This window comes from Gossypium arboreum, chromosome 3 (assembly GCF_025698485.1).
Source record: "Gossypium arboreum isolate Shixiya-1 chromosome 3, ASM2569848v2, whole genome shotgun sequence".
Lineage (NCBI taxonomy): Eukaryota > Viridiplantae > Streptophyta > Magnoliopsida > Malvales > Malvaceae > Gossypium > Gossypium arboreum.
In genome coordinates this window covers 134,681,706-134,699,364 of record NC_069072.1, presented here as the reverse complement: position 1 = coordinate 134,699,364, position 17,659 = coordinate 134,681,706, and the positions used below count along the sequence as shown (strand labels likewise).

The 17,659-nt window shown below is 32.7% G+C and overlaps 1 protein-coding gene and 1 long non-coding RNA gene across 15 annotated transcripts in view; one reads left to right on the top strand and one right to left on the bottom strand.

Moving 5' to 3' along the window:
• The window catches only part of LOC108474497 (40S ribosomal protein S15-4), a 96,070-nt gene that overhangs the window by 8,363 nt on the left and 70,048 nt on the right, over positions 1-17,659 (bottom strand). Inside the window, exon 1 of one of the 14 annotated variants that reach the window (XM_053025995.1) lies at positions 9,293-9,302. The exons of 11 other annotated variants lie outside the window; for them this stretch is intronic. The gene's annotated coding sequence lies outside the window, so the exon portion shown is untranslated. Of the gene's footprint in view, positions 1-5,438; positions 5,450-9,098; positions 9,109-9,292; positions 9,303-17,659 lie in introns of those variants that run through there. 2 more of the 14 variants (XM_053025985.1, XM_053025988.1) reach the window with 2 other exon arrangements.
• On the top strand, positions 1,448-2,431 carry LOC128290438 (uncharacterized). Its single transcript, XR_008280288.1, has 2 exons — positions 1,448-1,567; positions 2,265-2,431. It is a non-coding gene; the product is annotated as an uncharacterized LOC128290438 (long non-coding RNA).

Below are 17,659 nucleotides of genomic sequence, written 5' to 3'. Positions count from 1 at the left end.
GGTAGCAAGAGAGTGAGTTGAAGTTACAAACTTTCCTAAAGCTGGTGTAAGTCTACTTGAAGAAGATGAGCAACAAAGAAGTCAAGACTCAACAAGACCGGGCAGAATTGACCCATTTGGAGTCTTTGCTCTATTCTCGTTACACGATAATGAGCAAAGAGGGGCAGTTGTGGATGGCCCATTTCGCCTGGGCCCAAACCAATACTAAAATTAAAACAAAATACCCTCAGACCCAATTCAATCAAGCCCAATACAAACCCAATCCTAAAACCCATTTACAATGTGGCCCAATTGGCCCAAAGCTTAAACAACTTCAGAAAAAAAAAACCCTAAGCAGACCACCCTTGCTTGCAGCATGAAGAAATAGCGCCTCTCCCACATCGTCAGCGTTTAGGTCCTTGTCATACGCCTCAGAATTCACTAATTTTCAGTGGTATTGGAAATGGTGATTTGAGATCACTAAATCCGACAAATAAGATTGAACAAGAAAGTAATTTAATATTTATGAGTCAAGTAAGAATTTAGAAGAATTTGTGAAATGGTGAAATTAGTGAATTAAAAGAATTTATTAGGTCAAACGGGTCAAAAACGAGGTATCGAGACCTCGAATTTGAAAATCAAGCTATAAATATTTTTATAAATATTTATGAAGTTTCATTTAGCTAGTATTAAAGTTTGGTTGAGAAATTTTAACGATTAGGTAGTCAATTAAATAAAAAGGATTAAATTGTAATAAAAATAAATTTTGCTAAAACGATTAAATAGCTCAAGTGTTAAAAGAAGGAAGATTTAAAGGGAAATTAAGCCTAAAAGTGAATAGGCTGGACGGCAAAGGCAAGAAAATCAGCAGAAAAATAAGGGAAATAAGGGCAAAATTGGAAATTTTACAACTTTAACATATAAAATAAGAATAAAATTGAAGAATCTAGGGATCTCTTCATATTTTATCAGCCAAAACGCCGTAGAAGGTCTGGAGAAAGCTGGTTTTTCATACTTTACATCATGTAAGTTTAATTCTTGCTTTTTCTTGATAATTTTTATGTTTTTATGACTTTTACAATTAGGTCCACTTGTAGAATTCATTAGTTTTTGATTTTATGGGTGAAATTGGAAGTTACCCTGGATGGATAAGGTAATTTTATGATGAATTATTATGAAATTTAAGTTCTAATTTCATATTAAGGTGGTTTTGGTAAGTGATTTTGATAGGAAATGATATTTAGGACCTAATTGTGAAAAAGTTGTGAATTGAAGGTTTCTGTTGAAATTCAGAATATAAAAGGTTTTGAAATAGTTTATAATGATAAAATAAAGTGTTAATTGAGAAAAATTAGTTCAATTGATGGGTGAATTGAGCAGGGACTAAATTGTGAAAATTGTAAATTTTGGGGTAAAAGTGCAATTTCAAAATTTGAACAGCATAAATTGTGAAGTGAAATAGAGTTGAAATGGATGCTAATGAAGGAATGATTTTATTATTATAGATCAAGAAAACGAACTGAATCGTGGAAAGGAGAAAATTCAAGAATAGTCCCTGAATTTCTACGACTTTTGCAAATTAGTCCAGGTAAGTTCATATGGCAAAGTTCAATGTTTTGATATGAAAATCTTATGATTGTTAAAGTATTTTATTGTTGATGAATACTATCAATTCGCATTAACTAATAAATAATGTGTAACTAAAAGTACAAATTAGTAGGAACAATGGATTTGAGTGCTTCTATTCTGTGACCCTGATGAATTGACGAAAAATATGTGATAAGTGCGCCCGTTTAAGACCATAGCTGGGCTATGGCATCGGTGCAATATGATAATGTGACTCCGTATAAGACCATAGCTGGGCTATGGCATCGGTATAATGTGATAATGTGATTCCGTATAAGACCATGTGCAGGATATGGCTTCGGTATGATATGTGAACCGTGTAAGACCATGGCAAGGCTATGGCTTCGGTGTGTGATGCATAACAATGTGAAAGTCCATAGTTTACTATGGCAATGTGATAATGAAGCACTCAATTCCCTTATTGTTCCCTAATTTGACAATGAAGTAAATGAGAAATGGGCCTAAGGGAGTTAAATTGTGAGTAGCCATATGGAAATTATTCCAATGAGTTATTAATGAAATTGTGGTTTGGAGGATGAAATAGTTAAACTAATAGATATATGATTGTGTACGATATTTGATATGATTTGTGTTTTTATGCCTATGAGCTTACTAAGCTTCAATAAGCTTACTTGTGTGTGTTTAATATTTTTATGTAGATTGACTTGAAGTGAAGTGGGTAGATCGGATCAACACAACAGGGCACACTATTCAGATCAATTCTGGTAGTTTTTGTTTTATGTTTAAAGATTTATATGGCATGTATAGAGTTTGAATGAATTGAAGTAAAGATGTTATAAACTAGTTAACAATATTTGTACTAAAACAGTTTTTGGTAAGTAGCAGTAGTTTGACTTTGAAAATTCACCATAAATTGTGGAAATTGAGTTAAGGGCTGGGAAAAAAATGAGATTAAAGCTTAATGAGTCTAGTTTCATATAGAGGAAACGGTGCATGAAATTGGATTTTATGTTATGAGATATTTAAATTGTGGTGAGATAGAGTCTGAATGACTTTGAGTTCCACTGTTCTGATTTTAGAAAATCATTAAAAATTGCACAAAAATAATTATGAGTCATACTGTATATGTATGGATTCCTCATTGGGTCTATTTTTAAGAGAAACAAATATCATGGTTATTTGAATTTTTTACAGAGAGAAATTTGGTTCGTAGTGCACAGGGGTCAAAGTAGCCAAACCCTGAAATAGGGGAGGATTTAACTAATAAACTGTACTAATTGGACCAACCAAAAATTATATAAAAAAATTGGTAAGTATATATATGAGTATAAATTTGGGGAAAATTTACGGATTTGGATTTCGAGTTTTATAACTCGAGATATGAATTATTTAGCAACTATGACGCAGTTGGACAGCTTGTCTGAAAAGTATGATATAAATTATCTGAATTTGGTTAAGTGCTCAAATAAGTTTAGTAGTGCCTTATGCTCGAATCCGACAACGGTCTCGGGTAAGGGGCGTTACACGCTCCTCCACCAAGCCACGTCAGAGACGTGCTCGATTACGCACCTGCAATAGTTGAAAACAGTTATAAAAATCGGCTATAAGACTGAATCAAATCGAATGTAAATGGATTTTTTTTTCAAAGAAAATATTACGAATACAAAGGAAATACAGAGGAAAAGGAAAAACTTCAGATCTAAAATATTTCGAAGGTGATTTTTTTATTTTGGTTCTCTATTGTTTCATTTCATCCTTTTTTGTGTTGTTCTTTTTATTTTTTTATACAAACGAAAATAAAAAGGGAAGGAAAAAGACTTTACCTGAACCCCCAATCGCAGAGCCGAAAAGTGGTTGAAATTTGGCTCAAAAGTGGCGGTCGAACTTCTTCTCTTTGACCTGTAAAAGAAGAGCAAGAGGAAAGGGGGGAGTTTAAAAAGGGATAATCTCTTGTTTTTAAGCAGTAATGAAAACAAGGTTTTAATGTCCTTTTCTTTTTGGTTTTAAAAAACAAATTAAATGGCTTCATTTAAGAAAAGGGATCTGCCCATTGATCTAATCCACGAGCGCGTTTTTATCCTAAATGGGTAAATTCCACATCTGGTTCCTCACTTTTGTGTTATTATGTGATTGGGCCCTTTTTGCGTGTCTTTTATTTTTTAAAATTTTCCCTGAGATTTATGTGCTATTATGATTTGGTCCATGTTGAAATGCTGCGTTCAGGGGCATGGGATAATTTCATTTTTATTCCCTATAAGTTTGGGCGCATTGTATTATAGTCCTCAGTGCTGTAAATTAACCTTTTGATTTTATTTTCTTTTAAATCGGTCCTTTTTTTTTTGTTTCTTTTTTATTCATTTCAATTGATTTTTTATTTATTTATAAATTCATTATCTATTTTAATATATATTATTGGAATTATATTAAATGTATTATGATTGCATTATTTAGTTGTATATATGTATATGTTTATATTTGCACTTACTTTCAAATCTATTTATATCTAATATTTTTTTAAAATCCTATTTTACTACTTTTTTATAACTTTTAAGCATTCTCATCTATTATTATTTTACATATATGTATTATTTATATTAGGTTTTTCACTTTATATATTATCAATGGTTGATGGATAATTTTTAAAAAAAAATATTTTGTGAAATCATTGACTTCATACTATGTAGATTGTTATTCATATATATTCTTTTGTATATTTTTATACGATTATATGTATATAATTTATGTTAAAATCTTTGTTATATGTACATAATTGTTTTATGAGCATACATTATTACGTTGACGTAAATTTTGGTTTATAGCACTATTTTTAAAAATCTTTTCTATAGTATTTGTCTTGAACTTATATGTTAGACTTATATTTTATGTATTATTTAATCTCATCGTTATTCATTTATGATTAATTTCAAAGTTTTGCATGTATTATACGTCTACATGCATATAGTTTATTTTATGTATTATTCGTTTGTTTATAATCCGTTTTTGGTGTGCTTTTTATATATTTGCACCTTTGTAATATGATTGATAAATGGTAATATATTAACTATGTACATGTCGTTAGTTACCTTGCTTTTGTATTTCCGTATATTGACATATGATCGACCTTGCTTGCTATTTCGCCGTAAATTGTTCGTTTCATTTTTTTCAGCGAATAAATGTACTCCACCGTTTCTATAATTACTCATGCTGCTTTTTTTTTTTAAAAAATCCTTCAACATAAAGAAATATTTTGTGTTTGGAAGTTTGAGAGATCGTGCCTAATCTTGCTGGGTTTCGATTTTTCATTCGACTAAAATACAGAATATCCTTTTGAAATTTCATCCATGTTTTCTTAAATTAAAATGAGACAATATTTCGTATGTGAAAATTCGATAAACCGTGCCCAATCATGCTGGGTTTCGATTTACCGTTTTGCCAAATAGTCAAATATCCTTTTAAAATTTCAAATGCATGAGTTTTGAAACTTATGAGATGATCTTGTATCGAGGGTTTAAAATGTTGTATCCTATCATGTTGGGTATGATATTTTATTCCTTCTGAGCGAGAGAATCTTAATATCCGATTCAAGATATCTAAACGTTTTTTAAGGAACTGTGTTTTAAATTTTTTTTTTCCAAATTTTCAACATTAGCACATTAATTGATCAATACAGTACCAATTTTGGGCGCTGCGAGGGCGCTAATCCTTCCTCACGCATAACCGACTCCTGAATCCATTTTCTAGTTTTTTGTAAACAAAAAAAATATCATTTTAATAAACCAAAATGTTTTATTAAAATGATCGATCACAAAGTGATCCGATCACATCTAAACAAAAAGGAATAGTGGCGACTCAATTTTCATTTTAAAAGTCACCCCCCATTTTTCCAAATAAAAATGATTTCAACAAACACCTTTAAATTACTAAGACTAATTTGCTATAAATAATAAAATATATGATTTGAAATTTATTAATACAATAATTTAATATGGTATTGTCATTAATTTTGAGTCGATGTTAATTAAATTATGACTATAATGATGTAAGTAAATAAATTTATTTTATATTAAAACAATATATTTCTAAAAATATATAATAAATTATTATTAGTGGGTGGCAAGAGTTTTTATATGAATTTGATGATTTTATGTTCAAATCTCAAATAATGAAATTATTATTTTATTTAAAAATCATATAAAAGTGTAAAAGATAAAATTACCTTATAATAATATTAATTTTAATTTAAAATAATAATATTTTAACAATTTCATAACTGAATTGATTTTGAGTTAATTTGTGATACTAATTTAATCAATCATTTTATATATGGTATAAATATATATAATGAATATATTAAAATGTACATAATAAAATTAAAATATATTAAAAATTTAAAATTAAACAATATAATTAACATGAGTTTAAGAACTTAAATAGTAATATAAATAATCAATATTATCATGATAATGGTTTAGTTTTTTCATAATTTTATATAAAAATATTAAAAATTAAAAATATAAAAATCAAACAATACAAATTTGTTATCATTCAACTTAGATTCATCATTTAATAATTTTTTAAAAAATATATAAAAATTTTGTTTTAATATAAAATATTTGATTTTAAAAGATAAATTTCTCTAATTAAATTAATATCTAATTATCTGGACTCAAATTTAAAATTATAAAATTAGTAAAGGTAGAAGCAAATGTAAATTGATAAAATTAGAGAATGAAGAATTAAGAAAAATATAGAGCTGTGCTAGACTGCATTCCAACGAAAATGCTCTCCACTTCGTAGAGATTCAAAAGCCGCAACGCGATGTGCACACGTGCTCACCATTGTTGCGGAGAATCAAGATCTGAACGAAATAAAATAAAATAAATAACTTGCATCAGCAGCTGTTTTCATTTCCATGGCCTGAACCCAGTTTTCTTCAAGAAACGAAGAGGAAAACAAATTCGATGATCCAAACCATCTGTTTGGACAGAGTAACACGATTGATTTAAACGAAACCTGTTTTGCTAAACAGAATTAAGAGTATTTAATCGACCGTGATTACTCTGTCCAAGCAAATGGACCGGATCTGAAACTTCAGGTTCTTCAATGGCTATAGATCGAAAAGAAAAAGGAAAATAATGAAGAAATTTGGCAGAGAGATCTAGGGTTTAAGGTGGGTAGGGGAGAGGTTTACGTGTTGTTTATATATAGTGGAGGGGATGGTGAATAAGAGGGCCTATATATCCAATGAGAAAACCCTATCTTTTTGAAGGGAAATGATCTGACGGATGAAAATGATCTTTTCCCTTTTTCAAGAAATTGGGTTTACGTTATTCCTGACCGTTGGATTCACTGCATAAGCAAAAAGTATAAAGATTAAAATATAAAGGGTAAACTATTTTACCAATCACTAAACTTTTCACCTGTTTTTGTTTTGGTCATTTAATTACAAAAATTTTCAATTTAATCACTAAACTATTTGAATTTGATTTTTTAATGATTGTATCGTTAGTTATATAATTAACATTGTTATGATATAAAACCCAATTTCCACCATTTTTTTTTTGATTGGTTTATGGAGAGTTGGCTCGGTCAACTCAACCATTTATCCTCACGTTCTATCGTTAATCTATATTGGGTTATTATAACTAGACCTATTCATAAGTTAAGTTATTAACCTGAAATTTAATAGGGCTTGAGTAAAATATTAAACTTAAAAATAAGCTTGTACTTGAACATTCAAGGTCGACCTATTTTTAAGTTTATAATATTTTATATTATGCTATCTTTATATTTTATGAAATTTATAGCACATTAAAAAAATCTATATTAAATATAAAATACTACTCCAATATAAATATTAAAATAATTTTATGATGACTATATAAAATTTTCAATAAATAAAAATATTAAATTGTTAAATATTAAATTAAAATATTAGTTTTAAATATTTAAAAATAATATGAGAGGATTTAAGTAAAATTTTAGATTCATATTTCGGATCGAGCTGAACTTAGACAAAAATAAAATATATGAGTTTTGTAGGCTCAACTCCTCAAGGCACCATTTTAATGATTTGAACAACTAGACAGAGGAGGGAGACCAAGAGAGTAACATATCCTAGACTAGCAGCAATCCAAGGGCATACAACGATGAAAAGGTAATCCACCTATATAAAACATTCAAGCAATTTCACTATTTAAATTCTCTCGAGCAACAAGGTTTAACGATTGTTCTAAAGGGCATTTTCTTTTTTTAGAAATTAAACTATGCTCTTGAAATGAGGTTGTGTTTGGCCCAAAGGAAGATGGTAGTGTTTGAGAACTAGGTCATTAAAAAAAATAAAACCGTAACTCATTCAAAGCATAAACAAAATAAAAAATTAAACTTACTTTCAATTGCTTCAAACTTCCATATTTGTTTTAACTTTGAAAGTAGGAAAATGGAAATAAGGAAAGCAAACAAAAAGTTGAAATTGAAATCTTAAAAATGGGATCGTGCAGAAAATGAAAGCTTCTCAAATAAGCTATTTTAAATCAATCTACAAATAGCCAAGACAGGCCTTGAACTGCTTCAAAATTATCTGAGGAAAAAAAAAACATTTTATCTCATTTAAGAAAACCCTCAGCCTTTCATGAAAAATAAGAAGGGAAAAAATCTAAAACTCTACTTTTCCTTTCACTCTCAACAGGGGTTTTTCAATCCGGTGCCACCATCCATCATCACCGTGTTGGAATTGTGTTTGTTTTTAGACACCCGTTTCAGGACCATGTTTAATTTTTATTTTTATTTTTTTACATATTTTGGTGTGTCCGACGAGTGTCGGTGTCGGAGACATGCACGACACTGATATGAGGAGGGATAAGCCGTGTCCGTGCTTCCTAGATCAAAAGTTTTTATTTCGAGAGGTTTTGGGAATTGTGGTTATTGTTTTCAGAAAACTACTTGCATAGTTTAAAAAAAGATAAAAAGGGGAGCATTTTGGCTACAAGTTTAGTCAAAGGCAACATTGGACGATAGGGGAGTAAGGTGATGACTATTAGGGTTGCTAGAAGCAAAGAAAAAAAGAAAGAGAAAAAAAAAAAGAGAAAAAAAAAGTAAAGGAGGAAGGAAAGAAATGAGAAAAATAAGAAAAAAAATATGATGGAGAAATTATTTATGGACGCTTTACATCACATCATTTATGGTCCATTTTCAATTATTTAATGACATTTTATAAAAATTTTCTAAGTCATTGATACACAATTTTGACAACTTTTTTACCCTAAACCTCGAACCTTGAACCTAGAATACAGAACATGAAGAACCTCGAACTCAAACCCAAACCTTGAACCCAGAACCCCAAACTCAAACTCAAACCTAGAACCCTAAAGTTTAAGGTTTAGAGGTCAAGTTTGAGGTTTAGGATTTTAAAGTAAAAAAAATTATCAAAATTATGTATCAATGACATGGAAAAAGTTGTTGAAATATCATTAAATAATTGGAAAGGGACTATGGTCGCAGGGGCGTAGCCAGGGGGGCTGGCATGGGCTCCGCCCCCCCCTAAAATGGAAAATTTCATTTTAGGCTCTTGAAATTTTTTCAAAATTTTAAATTAGTAAAGGTAAAATTGTACTTGGCCCCCTCTAAAATTATAAAAATTCAATTTAATCCTTTACAAATTATAAAAATATAAACTATAAAAAATTAAAATTTCATCCGGCCCCCCTAAAAAAATTTTCTGGCTTCGCCCCTGTATGGTTGATGTGGTGGGAAGAGTTCATAAAATGATTTCTCAATATGATGAGGCCTATTGCTTTAAATAACTTTTTACAAAAAATCCGCATCATCCAATCGTTTATACTTTTAAGACACCGTGACTAAAAACGAATTCGGATAGTTTGGTGGTTAAATTTTCATAAGAAATTTAGCAACTATTAAAGTAGTTTACTCAATATTAAAAGTGTCTTCAACTATTTTAGTTTTAGGAAAGGCTTAATGAATAATTTAGTATATAAGTTTGGCATTTTTTTTCTTATGTGGTATTTATGTTATTTTTGAGTTAATGTGGTACTTTTTGATAAAAGTTATACATTTTGGTACGTGAAGATAACAATGTCAACTTTTAGTGCTTAATTCATGTTTTAGAGTTGATTTGATAAAATTTCATAATTAACTAATAATATTAGCACTTAACTTTTATCAAATCAACTCTAAAACCATAATTAAATCATATTCATTAGACTATATTTGACAAATTAAACGCAAAATTAAACAAATTCACAATTAATACTAAATTTATTTTATTAAAAATCATGAAAAATTCAAACTTAATAATATTAGTAATTAAATTTTATCAAAACTTAAAACTCACATTAAACACTAAAAATTAACACTCACCTTTAAGTACTAAAAATATATAATTTTATCAAATATAAATATTAAATTAAAAAAATTAATACAGACAACACATTAGAAAAAATGTCAATATAAAATGCGAAAGGTATATTAAGCCTTAAAGAAAGCTAGAATTTATCAATAAATTGGACCAAAATATTTTTTCCTTTAAATCATAATTATATTCTAAAGGAAAATTGGTTTATTATTTAGAGTTAGTTATTTTAAATAAAAACATTTAAATGAATTTTACACTAGTATAGTTCCTATCATGGGTAAATTATATTTTGGGGCAAAATAATAAAATAAATATTTGAAGATTAAATTATACTTCAAGTTTTTATATTCTTTGTACATTTGAAATTTAATTTCTATATTTTTATTTTAGGAATTTGGTACCTTTATTTTTCAAATTAAAAATTCAATCCAATTGTTAACATCATTAAATTTTTTGTTAAATCCGTTGGTGTGATATTTTAAATAAAAAAAACAGTTATTTGGTAATCATATAACAAAAATGGCATTGCGAATGACTTGAATTTAATAAATAAATTTAATGGTATTAACAACTCTTAAAATTTACATATACATTTTGATCAAAATAAAGTGTTTGAGCTAATAAATGACATTGCAAGAGTTGAGATCCAAATTATATCAAAAAGTTGAAGTATAAAGATTAAATCTCAAATTCGAGTCTAACACAATGATTAAAATTGAAATTTGATAATATTCTTATATAATGCAAAATAAAAGAGAGAGTGCCGCATGTGTTTAATATAGAAATGCCTCAAAGAGCAAAAATTTAAAAGGTTGCAATATGCTCTAAATTTTTGTACTCTCTTTATATTTCGAATTTAGTCATCATGCTTTTATTTTTAAAAATCTAGTTCCTTTACTTTTCAAATTGTGTCTTGATGCATTGAATGTTACGCTTTGATGTAGCTTGATTGTGTTTATAGGTGTTCAAATAATGTTTTGTATTCGTGAAATGTTTGAGTATATTTTAGGTACCATTAGAGATGGTTTATATGCTTGAAAACGGTGCATTTTTGGTTATTTACCATTTAGTATCGAGATATGAAGAACATGTCTCGAGACCTTAAGAATAACTTTTTTCATTTGAGACATTGTTTTAGACTTGGTCTCGAGACAATTTAGCTTAAGTCTCGAGACATGAACACATCGAAGTTAAATTCATTTTGTCCTGTTTCAGGTCTCAAGACAAGGACCCTATATCTCAAGAATCCAAACATCAAAACAGAAATAGTAAAATAGAGGAAGTCTGTCTTGAAATCTAGTCTCCGGACATAAGGAGCCTTGTCTTAAGACATGGATTTCAATGTCCCAATACATGATAACATCAAAGTAAAATTTATAAAAATATAAAATAGCCTGTCACGAGACATCATGCTGAAATTTGATGAATAGTATTTGGTTTCAAATCCTAACTCTGTTTTTAAATTGACATTGAATCATCATGTTTCTGTTGATAATGGTGATTGTTTGGTGATTATTATGAATTATTGTCAAATTTTTTTATTAAATTATGTGAAATAGTTTGAGTTGCTTCAATAATCTAACGTAACATCACGCATTCAAATCCGACTATTATAGGCCAATTTTGGCCCATTTACATTAAACCCCATGACCCATTTACATTTTTACAAACCCAACAAATTGAACCCAAATTCAGCCAACCCTTACCCACTAACCTTACAAAACCATTAACCCACTTAAACCTCAGGCCATTTACATTATAACCCAAAACCCAATTACACCCTAACCCATTAACATCAGCCCAATACCAAATACAAAACAAATCAGAAAAAAACTTAGCCGACTCAGCCACTTGCCCACCTGCCCTCTGACACTAGCCACCAGCACCATCCCCTGGCGCCACCAGCTTTGCTCCACCACCACAATACCTGTAAACAGTAAAACGAAGGGACAGAAACAATAAAAAATGAATGTAAAAGGGTTATAAAACCCGAATGAAATGTTGTAAAAAGAAGATTAGGGGATAAATAAAAAAACAGCAGATTCAACCATTTGGGAACATCAATACTAGCAAAGAGATTTAAACAGCATACAACATAAATCAAATAGAAAAAACAAAAGAAAAACACAAAAGAAAACAACAAACGAAAACAGAAACCAGAAGGTAATTTGTTCATTTTTCTTTTCCTTTCTTTTTTTTTTCTTTTTTAACATACATATACATACATATTGTAAAATGTAAAAAAAGATATAAAACAAAAAAAATATAAAATTTTTACCTTCTCACGGTGGCCGGTGTCGGCGCCGGTGACTGACTAACGGCTGGACGGTGGCCGGGCTCCCCACTGGAAATCGCCCCAGCTCTCCCTCTCTCTCTTTTTTTTTTCTTTTTCGCTAATAATTTATTACGACGCGAAGAAGGAGCTGGTGAAACCAAAAGTGATAATCGAGGTACCATCTCTTTTCCCCTACAAGGACAACCATGGAAATACGACGTCAATATCATCACACCTGAAGATGAAAAACCCAAAGCCATGACTAGAAGCGTTAGGAAAGTAAGTCATTTCACTCGTAGTGGAATATGTTATTCGAAAGAGGTAGAACCAGCGAAGAAAAATAATGACTGGAAGCAAAAAGGGAAGGCAGTGATGTACGAGGCCGAAGTCGAGCAGGAAGTTCCACCCGTGCAAGAAACTAAAAAGCCTGTGGATGAGGAGGAAGCACAGAGTTCTTGAAATTTATCAAGCACAGTGAATACAATGTGGTGGAACAATTGAATAAGCAACCAGCACGAATCTCGGTTTTATCTCTACTACTAAATTCAGAACCATACCGAAATGCTTTGTTGAAGGTGTTAAATCAAGCTTACGTAGCAAACAACATATCTGTTGAGAAGTTTGATAGGTGGGTGAATAATCTGAACGCGGACAATTTCATCTCTTTTAGTGATGATGAGATATCGCCAAACGGTAGAGGCTCAGTGAAAGTACTGCATATTACGACTCACTGTAAGGGCTACATAATACTGAATGTGCTTATCGATAATGGGTCAGCACTCAACGTCATACCTTTGGCCACGCTTTCCAGAATTTCGATAGATCTGTCCTATTTAAGGCCCTGTCATTCCACGGTAAGGGCATTCGATGGGACAAGGCATGAAGTCATGGGAAAGATTGAGATCCCTCTGGAAGTGGGCCCTTATATATACAATGTTGAATTTCAAGTCATGGACATTACACCATCATACAATTGCCTTTTGGGAAGACCCTAGATCCATTCTGCTGGAGCGGTCCCATCATCCCTCCATCAAAAGGTGAAATTTATCATGAATGGCTGTTTGGTCATTGTCGAGGGAGAAGAAGACATTGTAGCATCTATTTCTACCGACGCACCATACATTGAAGTGAGTAAAGATGATATAGAGTGTTCCTTCCGATCCCTTGAATTTGTTAATGCCACTTTCGTTGCTGAGGGAAACAGAATTCCCGTGCCAAAACTGTCGAGAAATACCAGGATGGGTATCAAGCTGACTGTGGGGAGAGGAGCCCAAGCGAGGAAAGGTTTGGGAAAATTTCAACAAGAAATAGTCAGGGCTCTAAAGCCAGTACACCACAAGGCCCGATACGGTTTGGGGTTCCAGCCGGATATGCGTCAAAGAAGAAAACAATGGAAGAAAGATCAAGAAAGAAGGATCGCAAGAACCTTAGGCCGAGAAATAAAGTGAGAGCCCATAACTTACCCTCCTTTGTCAAAAACATTTACATCTGCAGGGATGATATACCCCGGACAGGATAATACACAAAGCGTGCTGTTATTAATTGAAAGGAGTCTTCAGAATGTCAGTATAAATGTCATTGACAAAGGAAGTGAGACAAGTAAAGATGTTTCAACGATACGCCCTTGTCCTTCTGGTTTCATGTTGAACAATTGGACTACCGAGGACCTTCTTGTAGTTTATAAGTCTTCAGAGTAATGCTCAAACATTAACCCACTATTGTGTCCTTAGATATAATAGAATTCTTTTGTAAGAGCTTGCATTCGCTCTTTATCATTTAAATGAATATCAATGAAGATGCATTTTGTCACGATCTTTCGCATTATCACTAATTTCATAATCATTTTCTCATTTCATAGCCTATCCTTACATTTGCCTCATACCATACCATAACATTTCGTTTGCTGGTTCCAATACTTGGATGTCCCTCTATAGTTTCCTTTTCCATTCAACTTTCAAGTGCTCAGATATCAACAGCATGAACAAACCCGTTACGAGTCCTGAAATTTATTTTGAGAAGGCTGTTTGTTTAGGAGAATTCAAAGTCGAAGAAAATGCTGAAGACTATGTCTCATCTCCTGACTTGCTAAGAGTGGTGGAACAAGAGGATAAACAGATTTTGCCTCATCAAGAATCTGTTGAAACAATAAATTTGGGAACTGAAGAAATGAAGCAAGAAGTGAAGATTGGGACCTTTATTAAAGGGGACACCAGGCATAATTTGATTACCTTGCTCCGCGAATACAAAGATGTATTTGCATGGTCATATCAGGACATGCCAGGATTGGATGAAGATGTAGTGGTCCATAAGCTCCCATTAAAGCCAGAATGCAAACCCATTCAACAAAAGTTAAGACGGATGAGACCCGATATGTTGTTGAAAATAAAAGAGGAAGTCAAGAAGCAATTTGATGCTGGCTTCCTACAAGCCTCCAAATATCCAGAATGGGTGGCTAACATAGTCCCGGTACCAAAAAAAGACGACAAAGTACGAATGTGCATGGATTATCGTGACCTGAATCAAGCAAGTCCTAAAGATAATTTTCCCTTACCATACATTGATACGTTGGTGGATAACACAGCAAAACATTCATTGTTTTCCTTCATGGATGGATTCTCGGGGCATAATCAGATCAAGATGGCCCCTGAGGATATGGAGAAAACTACTTTCGTAACAATATGGGGAAGATTCTGCCATAAAGTGATGCCATTTGGGTTAAAGAATACTGGGGCAACATATTAGAGGGCTATGGTGACGTTATTCCATGACATGATGCATAAAGAAATAGAAGTCTACGTCGACGATATGATTGCTAAATCCCGAGGGGAAGAAGAGCATGTAGTGAACCTCAAGAAGTTGTTCAGAAGGCTGAGAAAGTTTCAGCTAAAGCTTAATCTAGCCAAATGTACGTTTGGGGTTACCTCGGGAAAGTTGCTAGGCTTCATTGTCAGCAAAATAGGTATCGAGGTTGATCTAGATAAAATAAAAGCCATTCAAGAGTTATCACCTCCGTGCACGCAAAAGGAAGTCAGAGGATTTTTAGGGAGGTTAAACTACATTGCTCGGTTCATTGCTTAACTGACCAACCAGTGCGACCCAATTTTTTGACTCCTTTGAAAACATAATCCCAGAGAATGGAATGAGGAGTGCCAATAGGCTTTTGACAAGATAAAACAGTATTTGTCTAGTCCCCCGGTGCTAGTACCGCCAACTCTAGGAAGGCCATTAATATTGTATTTGACTGTGTTCGAAAATTCAATGGGTTGCGTACTGGGGCAACATGATGAGTCAGGGAAAAAAGAAAATGTGATTTACTATCTTAGCAAAAAGTTCACAGAGTATGAGGCAAAGTATTCGTCAATTGAAAAATATTGTTGCGCTCTGGTTTAGGTAGCTCGGAGACTCAGGCAATATATGTTGTATCATACGACATGGTTAATTTCAAAGATGGATCCAATAAAGTACATGATGGAATCACCTGCACTCTCAGGAAGAATGGCATGATGGCAGATCTTACTATCGGAATACGACATTGCCTATGTAAGTCAAAAGTCGATAAAAGGAAGCACAATAGCTGACTTCTTAGCAACTCGAACAACGGATGAATACGAGCTATTGAGATTTGATTTCCCGGATTAAGACTTGATGTGCATTACAGAAAAAGAGTGCGTGTCATCAAAAGAAAAGTCATGGAAAATGAGTTTTGATGGCGCATCGAATGCCTTGGGGCATGGGATTGGAGCAGTTTTGGTATCACCAGAAAGGAACCATTATCTGTTCACTGCCAGGCTGAATTTTTTCTATACCAACAACATAGCGGAATATGAGGCCTGTATCATGGGACTTCGTGTAGCTATTGAACGAAAAATTGAAATCTTAGAGGTGTACGGGGACTCAACGTTGGTGATATACCAAATCCATGGAGATTGAGAAGTGAGAGATTCGAAATTAGTCAAATACAACAATCTAGTGGCAGGGCTGATTAAAGAATTCAAAGAAATAACTTTTAATTACTTCCCACAAGAAGACAACCAATTGGCTGATGCCCTGGCCACCTTGGCCTCAATGTTCAAAGTGAACAGAGAAGCAGAAATAATGCCTCTTCAAATGAGTATATATGAAGTCCTGCACATTGCTTCAGCATTGAGAAAGAGCCAGATGGACGACCATGGTTCCATGATATGCTAGAATATGTCAAGAATCAAAGGTATCCTGAACAACCAAATGACAACGACAAAAGAACAATCAGAAGAATGGCATTAGGATTTGTTCTTAATAGGGACATTCTGTACAAAAAAGGAAAAGATCAGGTGCTTTTAAGATGCGTAGATGCTGTTGAAGCAAGAAAAATACTTGAAGATGTCCATGAGGGAATCTGTGGGACACATGCCAATGGTTTCACTATGGCCAGGAATATTATGAGACTCGGTTATTACTGGTTGACGATGGAAAGCGACTGCATTAGTTTTGCAAGAAAATGCCACAAATGTCAAATCTATGGCGATAAGATTCATGTAGCCCCTTCGCCCCTTCATGTCATGACCTCTCCGTGGCCTTTTTCTATGTGGGGCATGGATGTTATAGGGCCAATTTCCCCAAAAGCTTCTAATGGAGACCGGTTTACTTTTGTGGTTATTGATTACTTCACAAAATGGATAGAAGCCGCTTCGTTTGCCAATGTGACGAAGACTGCAGTTTGCAGGTTTTTAAAAAAGGAAATCATTTGTCGATATAGTTTGCCTGAAAGAATTATTTCAGATAACGCCATGAATCTGAACAATAAGATGATAAAGGAGGTGTGTGAACAATTTCAAATAAAGTATCATAACTCATCTCCTTATCGCCCGAAAATGAACGGAGCTATTGAAGCGGCCAACAAGAATATTAAGAAGATTATTGGGAAAATGACCGAGACATATAAAGACTGGCACGAGAAGCTACCGTTTGCTTTGTATGCATATCGCACATCTGTACGGACATCTACGGGGGCAACTCCTTTCTCTCTGGTCTATGGAATGGAACCTGTGCTACCTATCGAAGTTGAGATCCCTTCTCTACGAGTCTTAATAGAGTCGAAATTAGAGGAAGCAGAATAGGTTCGAGCTCGACATGACCAGTTAAACCTCATCGAAGAAAAACGTCTAAAGGCAATTTGTCACGGACAGATGTACTAGAAGAGAATGATCGCGGCCCATGACGAGAAAGTACGGCTAAGAGAATTCCACGAAGTAGAACTCGTGTTGAGAAAGATTCTCCCAATACAAAAAGACCTGTGAGGAAAATGGGCACCAAATTGGGAAGGACCATACGTCGTAAATAAGGCTTTCTCTGGTGGAGCTTTGATTCTCACTGAGATAGATGGGAAGGAGTTACTTAATCCAGTGAATTCAGATGCTATAAAGAAATATTATGCCTGAAAAAATAAAATCAAGATGAAAACCCGAAAA